The sequence below is a fragment of the Symphalangus syndactylus genome, chromosome 14 (assembly GCF_028878055.3).
Source record: "Symphalangus syndactylus isolate Jambi chromosome 14, NHGRI_mSymSyn1-v2.1_pri, whole genome shotgun sequence".
NCBI classification, from domain to species: Eukaryota; Metazoa; Chordata; class Mammalia; order Primates; family Hylobatidae; genus Symphalangus; species Symphalangus syndactylus.
The window spans coordinates 67,214,891-67,234,309 of NC_072436.2; positions in this window are offsets into that span (position 1 = coordinate 67,214,891).

A 19,419-nucleotide genomic window follows, 5' to 3' on the forward strand; every position below is an offset into this window, starting at 1 on the left:
AGTGCCTGCGGTCTTGGCCTCAGCTGACCCGCGTCATCCTCGACGCAGAAGCCTCGGCCAGATTCACCTAGGACCGTGCGGACTTTTTGTTTGTTTGTTTTTAAATGTAAATATTTTATTTATAAGCACAGTGATAAGTAAATTTCCCATCTGGCCTCAGCCCTTTAGTTTCCCTGCCTTGAGATGCCCTGTGATTACCAATTTCGTTCTTTCTTTAATATTTTTTTTGGCCAGGTGCAGTGGCTCATGCCTGGCATCCCAGTACTTGTGTGGGAGGCCAAGGTGGGAGGTCGATTGAGCTCAGGATTTGATTTGATTTGATGTGATTTGATTTAGGGGTAAAAGATATGGCCACTATGTCTCTAACCTTGGCCTTTTAGTATATAATTCTCTGTGTTTCCATACATAATTATCAGTTTCCTGTTGTGTCATTTATTCCTTCTTCAGACTGTAAATTCCTGAGCATAAGCATTAATATCTCCAATTTACATATTAGTAAATACAGCAAGAGAGGTTAACAGAACTGCCTTGTTTCAAATCCCCTAGGTATGTGGTTTTAATTTGTATTTATTTCCCTGAAGACCGTTCATTGTGAGCATCTTTTTACATGCTTATCAGCCACTTGGATATCCTCTTTTGTGTGAAGTGCCTGTTCAACTGGTTTGCTTATTTTTGTATTGGATCACTATCTTTTTCTTATTGTAAGAGTTTTATGTATAGATAATTTTATAGAAGCAGATAACCTCTGTCACTCTGTGGCCTGCCTTTTCATTCTTTTAGTAGTCCTTTTTTTTTTTTTTTTGAGATGGAGTTGCCCAGGTTAGAGTGCAGTGGCACAATCTTGGCTCACTGCAACCTTTGCCTCCCAGGTTCCAGGGATTTTCCTGCCTCAATAGCTGGGATTACAGGCATGCACCACCACGCCCAGCTAATTTTTGTTAAGTATACCAAAAATAAAGCCAAACGAATAACAGACTGTATTTTTATTTATTTATTAATTTATTTAGAGATGGAGTTTCACTCTTGTTGCCCAGGCTGGAGTGCAATGGCACTCGGCTCACTGCAACCTCTGCCTCCTGGGTTCAAGCGATTCTCCTGCCCCAACCTCCTGAGTAGCTGGGATTACAGGCGCCTGCCACCACACCCAGCTAATTTTTTGTATTTTTAGTAGAGATGGGGTTTCATCATGTTGTCCAGGCTGGTTTGAACTCCTGACCTCAGGTGATCCGCCCACCTCCGCCTCCCAAAGTGCTGGGATTACAGGCGTAAGCCACTGCACCCAGCCCTATAACAGACTTTAAAAAGACCACTGAGATGGGTTAGTACCTGAACTAGGCACTTTATAAAAGGAAATATCTGAATAGCTTGAAACCATACGTGGCTGGGCACGGTGGCCCATGCCTGTAATCCCAACACTTTGGGAGGCCGAGGCAGGCAGATCACTTGAGGTCAGGAGTTTGAGACCAGCCTGGCCAACATGGTGAAACCCCATCTCTACTAAAAATACAAAAACTAACTGGGCATTGTGGTGGGTGCCTGTAGTCTCAGCTACTCGGAAGCTGAGGCAGGAGAATTGCTTGAACCTGGGAGGCAGAGGTTGCAGTGAGCCAAGACTGCACCACTGCACTCCAGCCTGGGTGAAAGAGCAAGACTCTGTCTCAAAAAAAAAAAAGTATGAAACATACTGAACTCTATGGGTCATCAGGGAAATGCAAATTCAAATCACATCGTGATCCACTGTACACACACCAGAAGATGGAAAATACCAAGGGTTGGCTGGGCACGGTGGCTCACACCTGTAAATCCCAGCACTTTAGGAGGCCAAGGCAGGTGTGAGGCTGAGGTGGGTGGATCACTTGAGGTCAGGAGTTCGAGACCAGCCTGACCAACATTGTGAAACCCCATCTCTACTAAAAATACAAAATTAGCCAGGTGTGGTGGCACACACCTGTAATCCCAGCTACTTGGGAGGCTGAATCAGGAGAATTGCTTGAACCTGGGAGGCAGAGATTGTAGTGAGCCATTGCACTCCAGCCTGGGCAACAAGAGCAAAACTCTGTCTCAAAAAAAAAAAAAAAAAAGAAAAGAAAAAGAAAATACCAAGGGTTGATGATAATATGAAGCATCTGGAACTCTTATCCACTGAGCGTGGGCATATAAATTGGTACAAACGCTTTCGAAAAATGGATGAGCAGTATTTACTTAAGCTTAACCCTCTGACCCAGCAGTTCCTATCCTAGGTACAGTGTATACCCAACACAAATATGCATATGTGTTTAACAAGAGACATGTTTCAGAATGTTCACAGCAGTATTATTTGCAGTAGCCCCAAATCAGAAACTACTAGAATGTCTACCAACAGTAGAATAAAGTTGCGCCACTGCACTCCAGCATGGGTGACAGAGTGAGACTCTGTCTCAAAAAAATAAAAAAATAAAAATCAAGGCCGGGCGCGGTGGCTCACACTTGTAATCCCAGCATTTTGGGAGGCCGAGGCGGGCGGATCACGAGGTCAGGAGATCGAGACCACGGTGAAACCCCGTCTCTACTAAAAATACAAAAAATTAGCCGGGCGTGGTGGCGGGCGCCTGTAGTCCCAGCTACTCGGAGAGGCTGAGGCAGGAGAATGGCGTGAACCCGGGAGGCGGAGCTTGCAGTGAGCCGAGATTGCGCCACTGCACTCCAGCCTGGGCGACAGAGCGAGACTCCGTCTCAAAAAAAAAAAAAAAAAAAAAAAATCAAGGCAAACTTATCTATGCTGCTAGAAGTCAGGAGAATGGTTGGGGGTGGTTAATGAGCGGCAAAGGGCATGACGGGAACTTCTGGGGTGGTAGCAGTGTTCTATTTATTTTCTTTTTTTTCGAGATAGAATTTCACTGTTGTTGCCCGGACTGGAGTACAGTGGTGTGATCTCGGCTCATTGCAACCTCTGCCTCCCAGGTTCAAATGATTCTCCTGCCTCAGCCTCCCAAGTAGCTGGGATTACAGGCATGTGCCACCATGCCCAGCTAATTTTGTATTTTTAGTAGAGACAGGGTTTCACCATGTTGGTCAGGCTGGCTGGTCTCGAACTCCTGACCTTGGGTGATCCACCTCAGCCTCCCAAAGTGCTGGAATTACAGATGTGAGCCACCGTGCCCGGCCAGTGTTCTATTTCTTAATCTGGAAGCTGGTTACACAGATCTTTATACTTCGTGAAAATTCAGTGACCACTTGTTCCTGGTCTGGACCATTAGCAGTCCTTCCTTTATTTAGTCGTAGTTTTGCTATTGATTTTAATCACAGGATATGGAAATACCATGTTTTTCCCATTATCCCCTTGATAGTCAGGATCAGTCACCCAGGGAGTCTGATAATACTCTTCAGTGCCTATTGATTCACTGGTGAGAGAAGCCCAAGTAGCCAGCGACAGTCTTAACTGCCAGTTCAGTGAAACCACTACTGTGTCTCCTGTGGAAATAGCTCACTCTCGGGAACTCTAGTATCTCTAGATCAGCAGAGCGCAAAGTTACCGAGATAGGAAGCAAAAATTTTGCTAGAGAAACACTATGTGTTATATTGAGGAGATCTGTTCTCATTTCTACCCTCTGACTCACAAATCCTGGTTTGGGATTTCTCCCAGCACCATATGTTGGTTGCCGGTTTAGAGCACATCTTGCATCCGAAGGACATTACCCATGCCCTGCAACATGTTACCATCCAGCTAGTGCCATAATTAAGTCTTCAAAAGGTCATCCTACTGTTCTTTCAAGCCAGCTGCTTCAGGGTAATGGTAAGACCAGTGAATTCCAGGAGCCTGAGCCCATTGCTGTTCTTCACTTGCTGTGAAATAATTCTTTTGTCAGAAGCAATGCTATATGGAATGCCAAAGCATTCTATAAGTTCATAGATGTTGATTTTGGCAGAAGCACTGTGGGCAGAGAAAGCAAATCTATGTCACAGTAAATGGATATTCCAGTAAGAACAAAGTAATGCCCCTATGTGATTACCCTGGCACTAGGTAGCTGGTTGGTTTTCATATTGGGGGCTCAGTGTTGGTCTCTGCTGTTGGCAGGTTGGGCACTCAGCAATGGCTGTAGTCAGATTGGTTTTAGGGAATGGAAATCCATGTTACTAAGCCCCTGTCCAACTCCATCCCTCCTGCCATGTTCACATTTTTCATGAGCCATTATGGTAACCACACCTACTTTGTCACATCATCCCCATTGAATTTTGGGACCCCAGCTCGATAGCATAAGTTCCCTCCGTCATTTCTGGCCTACAGAGAATAGCCACCATAGAGTTCTTCAGGGATATCAGGGCTTTCCTCTTGAATGCATTTCTCATAGGCTTGATGAAGGAAATATCTTCTAGAACTAACCTGGGCACATATTACAGGGGCAGGTAAATAGGTCTTCCATGGCAAGTCTACCCTAGCATTCCAGCCTTCCTTAGCCATTTGATACCTCTTCTACAGTGTGCCAACTTCATCTAGAAGTTGATATCAACCAACTGAACAAACTGTTAGACTCACTCAAGCTAGCACATTGAATCAGGAATCTCTGCTTAGTTGGCCCTTATAAATAGATTCAGCCTAATATGACTTTATATTTCTTCTATCCTCATCTCACATCTTTGGGATCCATGTCCATACATTTCTCCAGGTTTCTGTATATGTAAATTGGCAACATCATGAAATTGTTTTGGTGTGTATCATACCACCGTCTCATGGGAAAGGCTTTGTACTTCATTCTCTGCAGCCTGTTTGAACTTGAGTCTACCAGCAATGAGAGGCAGTGGAGGTAAATCCAGAGGGCCACCACTTCAGGGAAGGCCATTACAAGACCTTCAGGCAAGGGGAGATTCACTTCTTTTTTGTGAGGCAGGGTCTCGCTCTGTCACCCAGGCTGGAGTGAAGTGACATGATCATATCTCATTGTAACCTTGAACGCCTGGGCTAAATGGATCCTCCTGCCTCATGCCCAGCTAATTTTTCTTTTTCTTTCCTTTTTTTTTTTTTTTTTTTGGTTTTGTTATTTTTAGTTCTTTTTGAAACCAAAGAAGCCATCAGCTAATTTTTTAAATTTTTTGTAGAGACAGAGTTGCACAGGCAGGTCTTGAGCTCGTGGGCTTAAGCAATCCTCCTGCCTCAGCCTCCCAAAATACTGGGATTACAGGCATGAGCCACTGTGCCTAGCTGAGATTCACTTCTTCAGATAAGAGTGGAAAGTTACTTCTACTGTGAAAAGAGGTTCAGCAGAATTTAGGGGCTCAGATTTGTTGGAACCTGGCCATATATATCTTCATCACAATTTTCACAGTCTCTCTTCTTCCCAATCAATGACACAATTTTTAGCAGAAGAGACCTGAGAGGTTGGGAACATAATTTACATCATAGGACAGCCACAAAACTTTCAGGTCCTTTCCATGGACCTTGAGATGGGAATTCAAAATCCCGACTCCTCATATTCTTTCCCTAAATTCTTCAGAGCAGTTAGAAACAACTCACCAATGTCATCATAATTGTTATATTCAAGCAAATATTTGGTCAATCAAAGATTTGACTTCTGCCGGGCGCGGTGGCTGACGCCTGTAATCCCAGCAATTTGGGAGGCTGAGGCGGGCGGATCACCAGGTCAGGAGATTGAGACCATCTTGACTAAGACGGTGAAACCTCGTCTCCCTCAAAATACAAAACAAAATTAGCCAGGCATGGTGGCGGGCGCCTGTAGTCCCAGCTACACGGGAGGCTGAGGCAGGAGAATCGCGTGAACCTGGGAGGTGGAGCTTGCAGTGAGCCGAGACCACGCCACTGTACTACAGCCTGGGTGACAGAGCAAGACTCTGTCTCAAAAATAAATAAATAAATAAATAAATAAAAAGATTTGACTTCTATAGACACCTGATTACGGTGTCTGCAAGTGATCATTTAAATAACTTTTTTGGCTGGGTGCAGTGGCTCACACCTGTAAAAATCCCAGCACTTTGGGAGGCCGAGGTGGGCAGATCACCTGAGGTCAGTTCGAGACCAGCCTGGCCAACATGGTGAAACCTCATCTCTACTAAAAATACAAAAATTAGCCAGTCATGGGGCTGGGTGCCAGTATTCTCAGCTACTTGAGAGGCTGAGGGAGGAGAATCGCTTGAACCCAGGAAGCAAAGGTTGCACTGAGCCAAGATCTTGCCATTGCACTACAGCCTAGGCAACAAGAGTGTCAGACTCTGTCTCAAAAATAAATAAATAAAAATTAAAATTAAAAATAAATAAATAACTTTTTTTCCTATGGCATACCACAAAGAACCAGTGATCTCTTTACCCCTGACAACCTCTGGTAAGGGTTATTTATGCCTTTAAATCTATTTAGGTCACAGAATCAATTCTAGATGACCCAGACTGAACCCATCACCCACTAAGGTTCTGTTATTCTTGGAACAATGTCCAGTAGCAGATTCTCTATTAGTCATGATCCAATCAGAGAAGCAAGACCCCTAGGAGTGACAAAGAATAAAGGATTTTTTTTTTTTGAGATGAGGATCTTGCTCTGTTGCCCAGGCACATCTTGAACCCCTGGACTCAATGATTCTCTTGCCTCAGCCTCCTGAGTAGCTGAGATTACAGGTGCACACCACTGTGCCTAACAGAATAAAGGATTTATTTTTATTTTTTTCATCATACTCAACCCCAAAGAATAAAGGATTTTATTTTATTTTATTTTATTTTTTTTTGAGACAGAGTCTCACTCTGTCGCCCAGGCTGGAGTGCAGTGGCGCGATCTCGGCTCACTGCAAGCTCCGCCTCCTGGGTTCACGCCATTCTCCTGCCTCAGCCTCTCCGAGTAGCTGGGACTACAGGCGCCCGCCACCACGCCCGGCTAATTTTTTTTATATTTTTAGTAGAGACGGGGTTTCACCGTGGTCTCGATCTCCTGACCTCGTGATCCGCCCGCCTCGGCCTCCCAAAGTGCTGGGATTACAAGCGTGAGCCACCGCGCCCGGCAGAATAAAGGATTTTATTATGGGAATTTGACCTTACACAACTGTGGGAACTGGTAATAAGTCTTTGTGAGGATGTTACTTCTTTGTCTGGGTCTGGGACTAAAGTTCACAGGCAGACATTGGGGAGGGAAAGATGGATGTGAAGTGGGAAAATTAGGAGAAACTGGAACCCAGGAAGAAGGGCAAAAATGAGCTAAAACCTGCCTCAGTCTCACACCACCTCCAAGCCTCTCATTTTGTTAATGCAGGTGACATGCAAGGAAGTCTGGTGTCCTTCATTCTGAAACTAAGAACATACTTGGCTCAGGAGCTGGGAAAACTGAAGAGGGTCTGGTGGGAGCTGAAGGACCTACACGCCCAGCTGTTGCCTCCATCAGCAAAATGAGCCAGTAGATCTGCCATAATGCGTGTGAGCCGCCATAGCAGCTGCTCTGTACTGCTAAACATGGCTGCTGCTTCACTTCTGTGTCCTAAGCATCATGCCCAAAACCATGCAGGGAAGGAAATTCCGGGAAATGTAGTTCCAGCTTAGCTAAGTTGACACAACAAATTTATAAAAAGGCTTAACCGGCCAGGTGTGGTTATCCCAGCACTTTGGGAGGCCAAGGTGGGCAGATCACGAGGTCAGGAGTTCAAGACCAGTCTGGCCAATATGGTGAAACCTCGTCTCTACTAAAAATACAAAAATTAGCCAGGCATGGTGGTGTGCATCTGTAGTCCTAGCTACTTGGGAGGCTGAGGCAGAAGAATCGCTTGAACCCAGGAGGTGGAGGTTGCAGTGAGCTGAGATTGGGCCACTGCACTCCAGCCTGGGCAACAGAGTGAGACTTTGTCTCAAAAAAAAAAAAAAAAGTTTAACCATGTATAACATAAAACATAAATACCTTGGTAAAAGTCTAAAGGCATTCGTAGGCATGATAAACACGACAATCAAAATAAAGATGAGTTCCGGGGAGGGAGAAGGGAGTAGGATTAGGGAGGGTCACTTGGGCTGTCAACTTTCTGTATTGTTTTATTTCTTAACACAAAACAACCACAGTAAAAATGTTTGATGAAACTGAGTAGTGGTGGGTATGTGGATATTCTTTTTATTATGCTCTATACTTGTCTATAGGCTTGAAATGTTTCATATTTTTTTCCTACCCCTCTGTATTTAAAAAAAATTTTTGGCCAGGCCCAGTGGCTCACGCCTGTAATCCCAGCACTTTGGGAGGCCGAGGTAGGCAGATCACTTGAAGTCAGGAGTTCCAGACTAGCCTGGCCAACATGGTGAAACCCCATCTCTACTAAAAATACAAAAATTAGCTGGGTGTGGTGCTGGGTGCCTAAAATCTCAGCTACTCGGGAGGCTGAGGCAGGAGAATCGCTTGAACCTAGGAGGTGGAGGTTGCAATGAGCTGAGATTACACCACTGCACTCCAGCCTGGGTGATAGAGTAAGACTCCATTTCTAAATAAATAAATAAATATTTTTAAAAAGTTTTTTTTGTAGTGATGGGACATTGCCATGTTGTCCAGGCTGGTCTCAAACTCCTGGCCTCAGGCAATCCTCTTGCCTAAGCCTCAAAGGGCTGGGATTATAGGCTTGAGCCACCTAGCCTGGCTGCCCCCTCCGTCTTGCCCCCTTGCCTCCTTCCCGCTGTGTTTTTTTTTTTTTTTTGAGACGGAGTCTCGCTCTGTCGCCCAGGCTGGAGTGCAGTGGCGCAATCTCGGCTCACTGCAAGCTCCGCCTCCCGGGTTCACGCCATTCTCCTGCCTCAGCCTCTCCGAGTAGCTGGGACTACAGGCGCCCGCCACCATGCCGGCTAATTTTTTGTATTTTTAGTAGAGACGGAGTTTCACCGTGGTCTCGATTTCCTGACCTCGTGATCTGCCCGCCTCGGCCTCCCAAAGTGCTGAGATTACAAGCATGAGCCACCGCGCCCGGCCCCCGCTGTGTTTTTTAAAAGACAAAATACAACTTGAGAAAATGTCACAAAAGAAGAGCCGGTTGATAGACAAATTTCCCTAACATAAAAAAATTCTTAACAGCTGGGCACAGTGGCTCATGCCTGTAGTACCAGCACTTTGGGAGGCTGAGGTGGGCAGATCACCTGAGGTCAGGAGTTCAAGACCAGCCAGACCAACATGGCGAAACCCCATCTCTACTAAAAATATAAAAATTAGGCAGGCATTGTGGTGGGCGCCTGTAATCCCAGTTACTTGGGAGGCTGGTACAGGAGAATTGCTTGAACCCAGGAGGCGGAGGTTGCAGTGAGCCGCGATTGCGCCACTGCACTCCAGCCTGGGGAACAAGAGTGAGACTGTATCTCAAAAAAAGAAGTTCTTACAAATCAATAAGGAAAAGGCAGATAGCCCCAAAGAAAAATGAGCAACATAAGTCACAGAAGACATACAAATAGATTATAAGCACATTAAAAGGTGCTCAAAGTGTTTAAAAGATTATAAGCACATTAAGATGCTTAAATTTATATAAATATAATAAATGATATTTTTGACTATTTGAGTCCCAAGATTAAAAAGATTAACAATATCCAGTGTTGGTGAAAATGCAGGGAAATAGGCCCTCTCATGTATTATAGGCAAGCATGTAAATTAGTTCAATTTTTTTGGAGAATTTTTTAAAATTTAAAATCTTTTTCTTTTCTATTCTTTCTTTTTTTTTTTTTTTTTTGTTGGAGACAGGGTCTTGCCCTGACACCCAGGCTGGAGTGCAGTGGGGTGATCTCAGCTCACTGCAACCTCCAGCCCCCGGGCTCAAGCCATCCTCCTACCTCTGCCTCCTGAGAGCTGGGACCACAGGCACATGCCACCGTGCCCAGTTATTTTTTTGTAGTTTTGATAGAGATGGGGTCTTGCCATGTTGCCCAGGCTGTTCTCAAACTCCTGAGCTCAAGTGATTCACCTGCCTTGGCCTCCCAAAGTGCTGGGATTTTTTTGTTGTTTGTTTTTTAAATAGAGATGGGGCCTCACTATGTTACCCAGGGTAGTCTTGAACTCCTGGGCTCAAGCGATTCGCCTGCCTCAGCCTCCCAAAGTGCTGGGATCACAGGAGTGAGCCACTGAGCTCAGCCTGGAGAATAATTTGCAATAGCTACTAAAATGTCAAAAGATTCCTTTTCAAAGATCCCTGTATAAGGATGTGCATTGTAGCATCTCTTATAGTAGCAAAAGCCTGGAGGCAACTTAAGCATTCCCTAGATTTCCAGTGCCTAGAAGCAATCCAGGATTTTCTGATGAAATTAATTTTGGCGCTCAACCTTGAACAATCAGTTTTCTTTTTCTCACTTAATTGTGGAAATTCCTCCAAGCTACCCAGTTTAGACCTAACTCATTCTTTTTAGTGTCTGCATAATGTTCCACAGTATGGGTGTGCCACAATTTATTCAACCTTTCTTCTGTTGAAAGGCATTCAGGTTGTTTTCCACTTCTGCCCTACAAACAGAACTGGTAAGAAACATTATTTTAAATATATATTGTGTACTGGCTCTTTTATTTCTATACAAAAAGATCCCTGAATAGTATTAATGGACAGAAACCTGTAAGAGTTTATATTTTTAAATTGTAATTGATATTACCATATTGATTTCTAAGACACTGTAAAAACTCACATGGCCCTTGTGACCTGCTGTATCCTCAGGGCCTAGTCCATGCCAGGGACTCAGTTGGCCAAACTAAAATAAAAATATTTAAAAAGAACAAATAAATTTGTCCAGGAGCTCTCGAGCTGTCCTCCAACCAAATTCCTCCCCACTTCCCAACCCTCTTTCCCCACTAAAGGATTCTCCTTCCTTTTTTTGTCTAAACCCATTAATATGCAAGTGAGCTGGGTAGCAAGGAGGAGAAGGAGGGAAAAATGGTAATAATAATAATGGGTAATATTTACAGATCACTTAAGCTTTGCACTTGGGTTATCTCACTTAAGTAGAGAATGAGTTTCCTTCTCTGGATTGAGGGAAGAAGAACGTTTTGAGCGCTGGTTGAGATCTCAGAGCCACTGGGGAAGATGTGTTAGGAAGCCCCTTTGCTGCCCTTTCCCAACACCCTGTGAATCCTTGTCCCTTTTCTCCTTTTTCACTCTCCTTTTGCAGGGTCTTTCTTCATCTCTCTTTCTTTCTCTCTCTTTTCCCTCCCCTCTCTTTGTCCCTCCCTCTATCCCTTCCTTTCTCTTTCTCTCTCTTTTCTTCTTTCTTGTCTTTCCAAAGGGAAGCTTTTTCATGCAGAAGAAAGGTGCTAAATGGTGATGATGCAGTTTGTTGGACCTGGATGGAGGGCTGCCATGCAACGTGCCCTAAGTCAAGCCCAGCCTGCAGGGTCAGAGGACCCCAGAGCTGCCTTGCGGAAGCCCCATACCACCTCCCCCTACCCCCTGCCTGGGCTGTCTCAGCTCCAGCCCACACCTGCTCTCCCCTCCCCTGCCCCTCCTGCTTCCCCTGCACCTGACAGGCCAAGAGCAAACAAGGTTGGTTGTTTGTTCCTCCCTTCCCGGAATGCACAGCTAACACATTGCACTTTGCAGTTACCTAGGGTTTCCTAACTTTTTCTTATGTATGCTGCTTTTAAGACTTTCTCTGAAATCCTATGCCCTTCAATTAGACTGAAGTCAACAAACATTTACTGGTTTGAGGCCTATTCCGTGTTGGGTTTTATGAGGGGTACAAAGTACAATGAAATATACAATTCCTGCCCAATGGGAGCTCAGAGTCTTATGGTGAGGGTGGAGGGAGGGGACAGAGAGACTCATCCACGACTAGCTAATGCAACTGCCAAAGCAAAGGGATGGATTCTATGGGAGTACAAAGGATGGAGAGATTAGTAATAACTTCATAGGCCAGGTGCAGTGATTTATGCCTGTAATCCCCGCACTTTGGGAGGCCGAGGTAGGCAGATCACCTGAGGTCTGGAGTTCAAGACCAGCCTGGCCAACATAGTGAAACCCTGTCTCTACTAAAAATACAAAATTAGCCAGGCATGGTGGTGCATGCCTGTAACTCCAGCTACTTCGGAGGCTGAGGCAGGAGAATTGCTTGAACCCAGGAGGCGGAGTTTGCAGTGAGCCGAGATCGTGCCATTGCACTCCAGCCTAGGCGACAGGTGAGATTCTGTCTCAAAAATAAATAAATAAATAAATAAATAGATCAAGTAATAACTTCATAGGTCCAGGAGGGCTCTGTGGAGGACACTTTCCTCTGCAGAGGCATCTGAAGAGAGGGAGGCCTATCAAGGGATGAGAGTGGGTGAGATCACACCAAGAGAAAATGCTGTAGTAAAAGAGAAAGGGGCTTGTATGGATCCCTTGGGGACTGCTATGTTTAGGGACATCAAGGACAGAGGAAGAAGGATTAGTCAGAGAGGAAGGTTGACAGCCAGGGCAAATAACCCTTGTGCAGTGAGATGAGTATGTTTTCTATTCACTTGGAGCACTTTATATAGCTGGTTGGGACCTTAGCAGCAAACTAGTCAAAGCCTTTTCTTTCTTTCTTTCCTTCCTTCCTTCCTTGCTTCTTTCCTTTTTTCCTTCCTTCCTTCCTTCCTTCTCTCTTGCTCTCCTTCTCTCTTTCTCTCTCAGTCTCTCTCTGTTGCCAGGCTGGAGTGTAGTGGTGCAATCTGGGCTCACTGCAACCTCTGCCTCCCAGGTTCAAGCGATACTCCTGCCTCAGCCTCCTGAGTAGCCGGGACTACAGGTGCGTGCCACCACACCTGGCTCTTTTTTTGTATTTTTAGTAGAGATGGGGTTTCACCATGTTGGCCAGGATGGTCTTGAACTCCAGACCTCATGATCCGCCCACCTGGGCCTCCCAAAGTGCTGGCATTACAGGCGTGAGCCACCGTGCCCGGCCATTTTTTTTTTTTTTTTTTTTTTTGAGATGGAGTCTCACTCCATCACCCAGGCTGAAGTGCAGTGGTGCGATCTTGGCTCACTGCAACCTCTGCCTCCCAGGTTCAAACAACTCTCCTGCCTTGGCCTCCCAAGTAGCTGGGACTACAGGCACCAGCCACCAGGCCTGGCTAATTTTTGCATTTTTAGTAGAGACGGGATTTCACCATGTTGGCCAAGCTGGCCTCGAACTACTGACCTCAGGTAATCCGCTCACCTCAGCCTCCCAAAGTGCTGAGATTACAGGTGTGAGCAACCGCGCCTAGCCCTGGCTCATTTTTTATGTTTTTTGGTTTTTTGCAGAGATGGGCTTTTGCTATGTTGCTCAGGCTGGTCACGAATTCCTGGCCTCAAGCAATCTTCTTACCTAGCCTCCCAAAGTATTGGGATTTTTGGTATGAGCCACTGTGTGACTGCCCTGACAGCTCTTTCTTGTACTGAAAAGTGAAGACATTGAAGACCCACTAAGTGTGGAGTGATTTGCCCAAGAGAAAACTCAGTTTAGGACTGTGAACTTCCAGCTCACTCTGCACACCCCTGTGATAACCCAAGACCCACTTCAGTGCCTTATTCATCTTTTTATCCGCTAGTCATACCTTCCATGGTGCTTAGCACATATTGGTTGAGTTGAATTCTCTCTCTCCCCTATCATTCTAGTTTCTGAAAAAAGGGACAAGAAAGAGGGATGGTCCTCCAGTGAACCCTTATTATACCACAAGCACATTGCAAGGGGCACACCTGTGCATTCTTTCTGATCCCCACAATCATACTGTTATCCCCATTTTACAGATGAGGAAACTGGATCTTGGACAATAATGTGATTTGTTTTACAACTAGTGACCTGCCAGAATTCAGACCCATTAGGTTTGTGCAAAAGTAATTGCAGTTTTTGCTATTGAAACTAATGGTAAAAACCACAATTACTTTTGTTTTTTGAGACCGAGTCTCTCTCTGTCACTCAGGCTTGAGTGCAGTGGCCCAGTCTCAGCTCACTGCAACCTCCGCCTCTTGAACGCAAGCAATTTTCCTGCCTCAGCCTCCTGAGTAGCTGGGATTACAGACGCCTGCCACCACATCTGGCTTTTTTGTATTTTTAGTAGAGACAGGGTTTCACCATGTTTGCCAGACTGGTCTCCAACTCCTGACCTCAGGTGATCTGCCTACTTTGGCCTCCCAAAGTCCTGGGATTACGGACATGAGCCACCACGTCCGGTCTATCCACAGTTACTTTTGCACCAACCTAATAGTTCTGTTGACTCAAATCCTACTATGAGAGTGTTTATTTAATGGTTGAAATGGAATTGAATTGATTTTTCTTCTGTGCTCATAGCCCTTAGAGAGGAGGGAGGATTTTTTTTCTTTTGTGGGTAAGCAGGAGATGGAGTTATAGAAGGAGAGTGAGTGAGTGAGAGAGACAGAATCCTTTTAAGGGTGCTTTTTTTTTCTTTTTTTTTTCTTTTTTTTTTTTTTTTTGTTTTTTTGAAACAGAGTCTTGCTTTGTCACCCAGGCTGGAGTGCAATGGTGCCATCCTGGCTCGCTGTAACCTCCACCTCCCAGGTTCAAGCGATTCTCCTGCCTCAGCCTCCTGAGTAGCTGGGATTACAGGTGCCTGCCACCAAGTCCAGCTAATTTTTGTATTTTTAGTAGAGATGGAGTTTCGCCATGTTGGCCAGGCTGGTCTTGAACCCGGGACCTCAAATGATCTGCTCTCCTCAGCCTCCCAAAGTGCTGGGATTATAGGCATAAGCCACTGCACCCAGTGGGGGCCAATTAGTTTTAACTACTCATAACTGACCGAACTTCCAATACCCGTAGGAGAGGCAAACAAAGGTATGAGTTCTTCTTTAAAAATCACCACCTATCTTGGACCTTAGCTCCTTTTTCAGCATTTTCACCATTTGAACCTGATCTGAGGGGCGTTGTTGAAATGGACAGATATAAAGAGAGTTGGATTGTGTTATGTGTGTGACCTCTCCAAGTGCCATAAATAGATGGAGTCAGAGAGGGGAGAGGATGCAAGAACCACCTAGAAATAAGTTCTGTGCTCAGGAAAAACAGGCAGTGGTGGTCGTGGTGGTGGTGGTGGTGGTGATGGGTGTGTGTGTGTGTGTGTGTGTGTGTGTCTTGCAGGTAGATAGTGTTGCCCAACAGGGGAAGAGGACAATCTTGCTATAAGCTCAGCTCAGACCTTCCCTCCTCCCCTGGTGAGCTTTTTAGAGCTCCTCCACAAGTGGGTTTCTAGAGTTGTCACTGAGCCTTTGCCACTCACTACTAAGGCTAGAGAGGTTGAGTCCACGAGGAGGGCAGGTTGGGAGAAATAGGTGGGGGAGGGCACTGGAAGTCCTGGGAAACCTGATTATTCCAGCCAAGAACAGAGGCTGGACCTTGCCACCACTGGGGGTCTAAGAGTGGGACAGGGGCTCTGGCTGGCTGTTTGTTCAGCACCAAACTGAGGTTCCTGTTAGGAAGTTTGTGTCCAGATGGATTTGTTTGCTGTTCACACTTGCAGGGAGAGCTGCCCCTTGGAGTCCTGGCTTCAAACATAGGCATTAGTGTGGGAAGGGGGATTATGGGCTGAACTCAGAGTCCCCATAATCCAGGGAAAGTCAACATCTATAAGCTCCTTTTTTTCCTCTACACCCCATTTTCAGAACCTGTGAATACAAGCTCCTGAAGAGGAGAGTAAAGGGTTGGACCCCACTGGAAGCTGCATAAGATGGCAAGGGGCTCAGACCTGACTTCCTCTTTTCTGGAGAGGAACCACGTAGGGGCTAGTCCCATGAGGAGTCCTGAGTCAGGAAGGGTTTGAGTTTGGCTTCCCCACTCACCAAGGGAACTCCTTAGTGAGGAACAAATTATCCTAATGCTGGTGTCCACCTCTGAGATTCTGACTTGTTGGTCTGGGGTGTGGCTGGGTGTTGGGAGCTGGAAAAGCTTCCTAGGTAATTCCACTGTGCAGCCAAGGCTGAGAACCACTGCTCTAGAGGCTGCCAGCTCCTCAAACCTTAATGTGAGCACAGATCCCCAGAGGGTCTAGTTCAGTTGTAGCTGCTGACCCGGGAGGTCTGTGGTAGGGCTTTAGGTTCTGGATTCTAACACTCTCAGGGGATGCTTGTGCTCCTGGTCCAGGGACCACTTGTCAGGTAGCAAGACTCTGTCCTGCTTTGGACTCCTCATTCCATTTGTCCTCACTGCACAGAGGGAAAGGGACAGAGCCATCTCTCCAAGTTTCCTGTACCTGTTCACCTAGCCCACCCTTTCCCTCTACCCTATTTGATAAAGTGATCAACAGACCTCATAGCCTCTTGGGCCAAGGCTGGTCTTATAGGCCTACTTCAGGTCTAAGTGGACAAAACAGATCCCTGACCCTGCCTTGAAACAAACCAATTCAACTAACTCCAGCTGGGGAGTGTGGCAGAATGGGGCAAAGCGGGGGGCGGAGCAAAATTAGTAGGCGCTTGGCAGGGCATGGTGGCACCTGTCTATAGTCCCAGCTACTTGAGAGGCTGAGCTGGGAAGATCTCTTGAGCCCAGGAGTTCGAGGCCACAGTATGCTATAATCGTACTGTGAATAGCAACTGCACTCTAGCCGGGCAACATAACGAGAGCCTGACTCTAAAAAATAAAATAATAATAATAAAAAGTAGCAGGCACCTCTTTCCCTAGTCCTTTTGGGAACTTAGGCCTGCAGGGCAGGTAGGACATAAACATGGTGTGGTAGGGTGTGTTTCCAAAGATGGCTGCAATAAAATCGTCCTTTCCACATGCTCTGTTACAAAATGACCTTGCCATTTCCCCAACCCCTTTTCTTGAATCTGGGACAGCCCTGTGGCTTGTTTTGGTTAATAGAATGTGGAGAGAGGGATGCAGTGTAACTTCTGAGGCTGGCCCTTATGACCTGAAGCTTTCCTTCACTGCTTGGGATTTCCACTCTTGAGATCCAGCTGCCATGTGAAAAAACCTAAGCTAGTCATGCAGAGAGAGACAGAGAGGTCCCAGCCTCCCACCCAACTCTACTAAGACCCTAGATTAGTGAATGAAGCTATCCTGGATATTCCAGCCCCAGCCACCATCTGATTCTAACCAATACCAGCTACATAATTTGCAGAGCCCAATGCACAATGGAAATGCAAGATCCATTGTTCAAAAATTATTTAGAAATTTAAGATGGCAACAGCAGAGCATTAAACTAACTTCAGGATCCCTCTGAGTGTGGGGCCCTCTACAACTACACAGGTTGCTTGCCTGTGAAGCTGGCCCTGACTGCAGCCTTATAAGATATCCCAGCTGATACCACATGAAGCAGAAGAACATCCCAGCTGAGCCCCGCCCAAATTCCTGACCCCCAGAATTGTGAATAAAATAGTTGTTTTCAACCACAAAGCTTTGGAGTGGTTTTTACAAAACAGTAGATAACCAAAACAAATTGCATGGTATGACTTTTATAGAATGGGAGAACGCTGAGAAGAGGCCCTGGCAGGTCAATGGCTTGGGAATCTCAAACTATAGGCCAAATTCCAGTCTCTTAGTAAACGATAATACTTGTTCACTAAGTCTCCAGATCTGTGAAGACGAAGACAGTCCACAAAGTGCAATAGAGTCAAGAACTAACTATAATTTGGCTGGGCGCAGTGGCTCACACCTATAATCCCAGCATTTTGGGAGGCCAAGGTGGGCAGCTCACCTGAGGTCAGGAGTTCGAGACCAGCCTGGCCAACATGGTGAAACCCCATCTCTACTAAAAATGCAAAAATTAGCCAGGTGTGGTGGCATATGCCTGTAATCCCAGCTACTTGGGAAGCTGAGGCAGGAGAATCAATTGAACCTGGGAGGCAGAGGCTGCAGTGAGCAGAGATTGCGCCCCTGCATTCCAGCCTGGGCAACAGAGCAAAACTCTGTCTCTGTCTCAAAAAAAATAAATAAATAAAATAAGTAAAGAACTAACTATAATTCAGTGTTTGAATGTGTAAATTTCCCAAAATATGCTGACCTCATTGAAGACAGAGAAATGCAGGAATAGGACTACCACTCTTGCTCTGCCTTTTCCTCGGAGCAGGCAACTTGAAGAAGCCAAGGAAGGAAGGTCTTGAATCAGGCAGACATAGGATTACATCAGGCTTGTGTGCATTCACCCTGTGAGAGTGACATCCTCCTCATCTGTCCCCATCCTGCTCCTCTGGCAACCTTTCCCACCCCAGAAAATGGCAACTTCATCCTGCCAGCTGCTCAGGGCAGAAAACTCAGAATCATCCATGGATGTACTCTTGCTCTCATTCTCACAACCCGTTCAGCAGCACCATCCTCTTGGCCCTACCTTCAAAATACATTCAGAAGGTGGGCACAGTGACTCACACCTGTAATTCCAACGCTTTGAGAGGTCAAGGCAGGCAGACTGCTTGGGCCCAGGAGTTTGAGACCAGCCTGGGCAACATGGCGAAAACCCCATCTCTACAAAAAATACAAAAATTAGCTTAAGCCTTGGCCGGGCGCGGTGGCTCACGCCTGTAATCCCAGCACTTTGGGAGGCCAAGGCGGGCGGATCACGAGGTCAGGAGATGGAGACCATCCTGGCTAACACGGTGAAACCCTGTCTCTACTAAAAATACAAAAAAATTAGCCGGGCGAGGTGGCGGGCGCCTATAGTCCCAGCTGCTCAGGAGGCTGAGGCAGGAGAATGGCGTGAACCCCGGGGGGCGGAGCCTGCATTGAGCCGAGATCGCGCCACTGCACTCCAGCCTGGGTGACAGCAAGACTCCGTCTCAAAAAAAAAAAAAAACAAAAAAAATTAGCTTAAGCCGAAGAGGCAGAGGTTGCAGTGAGCCAAGATCACACCACTTCACTTCAGCCTGGGTAACAGAGCAAGACTTTGTCTCAAAAGAAACAAAAACAAAAACAAAATACATTGAGAATCTGACTTCCTCCATCGCCTTCCACTGACACTTCTGTGGCCCAAGCCTCCTGTCTCTAGCTGGGATCAGTGCAGTAGCTATCTGCTCCCTTGTCTTCCCCTTCTCTCTCAGCAGCCTTCAGCGCAGCAGCAGCCAGAGTGGCTCTGGTAAAGAGAGTCAGATCATGTCACTCTGAGCAGAGGCTTAAGACCCTCCAGTGACTCCCCAAGTCAGCCCACATGAGAGCTGACAAGGTCCTACCCTCTTTCTCTCTAACCTCACCCACTGTGATCCCATTCTCTTGCTATGCTCCTCCGACAATGGCTCTCTAGCTTTCCCCTGACCGTGCATGCTCCTGCCTCAGGACCCTTGCATTTGCTGCCCCTGATGCCTGGAGTGTTTGTCCTCCAGATGTCTGCTCGGCTCATTCCCTTACGTTCTTTGAGTCTTTGATGAAATGTCACCTTTTAAATGAGGTCTGGCTGGGTGCAGTGGCTCACGCCTGTAATCTCAGCACTTGAGAGGCTGAGGTGGCTGAATCACCTGAGGTCAGGAGTTCGAGACCAGCCTGGCCAACCTGGTGAAACCCTGTCTCTATGCCGCACCCCCCCGGCCCCGCCCCGCGCCGTCTGTACTAAAAATACAAAAAATTAGCCGGGTTTAGTGGCACCTGCCTGT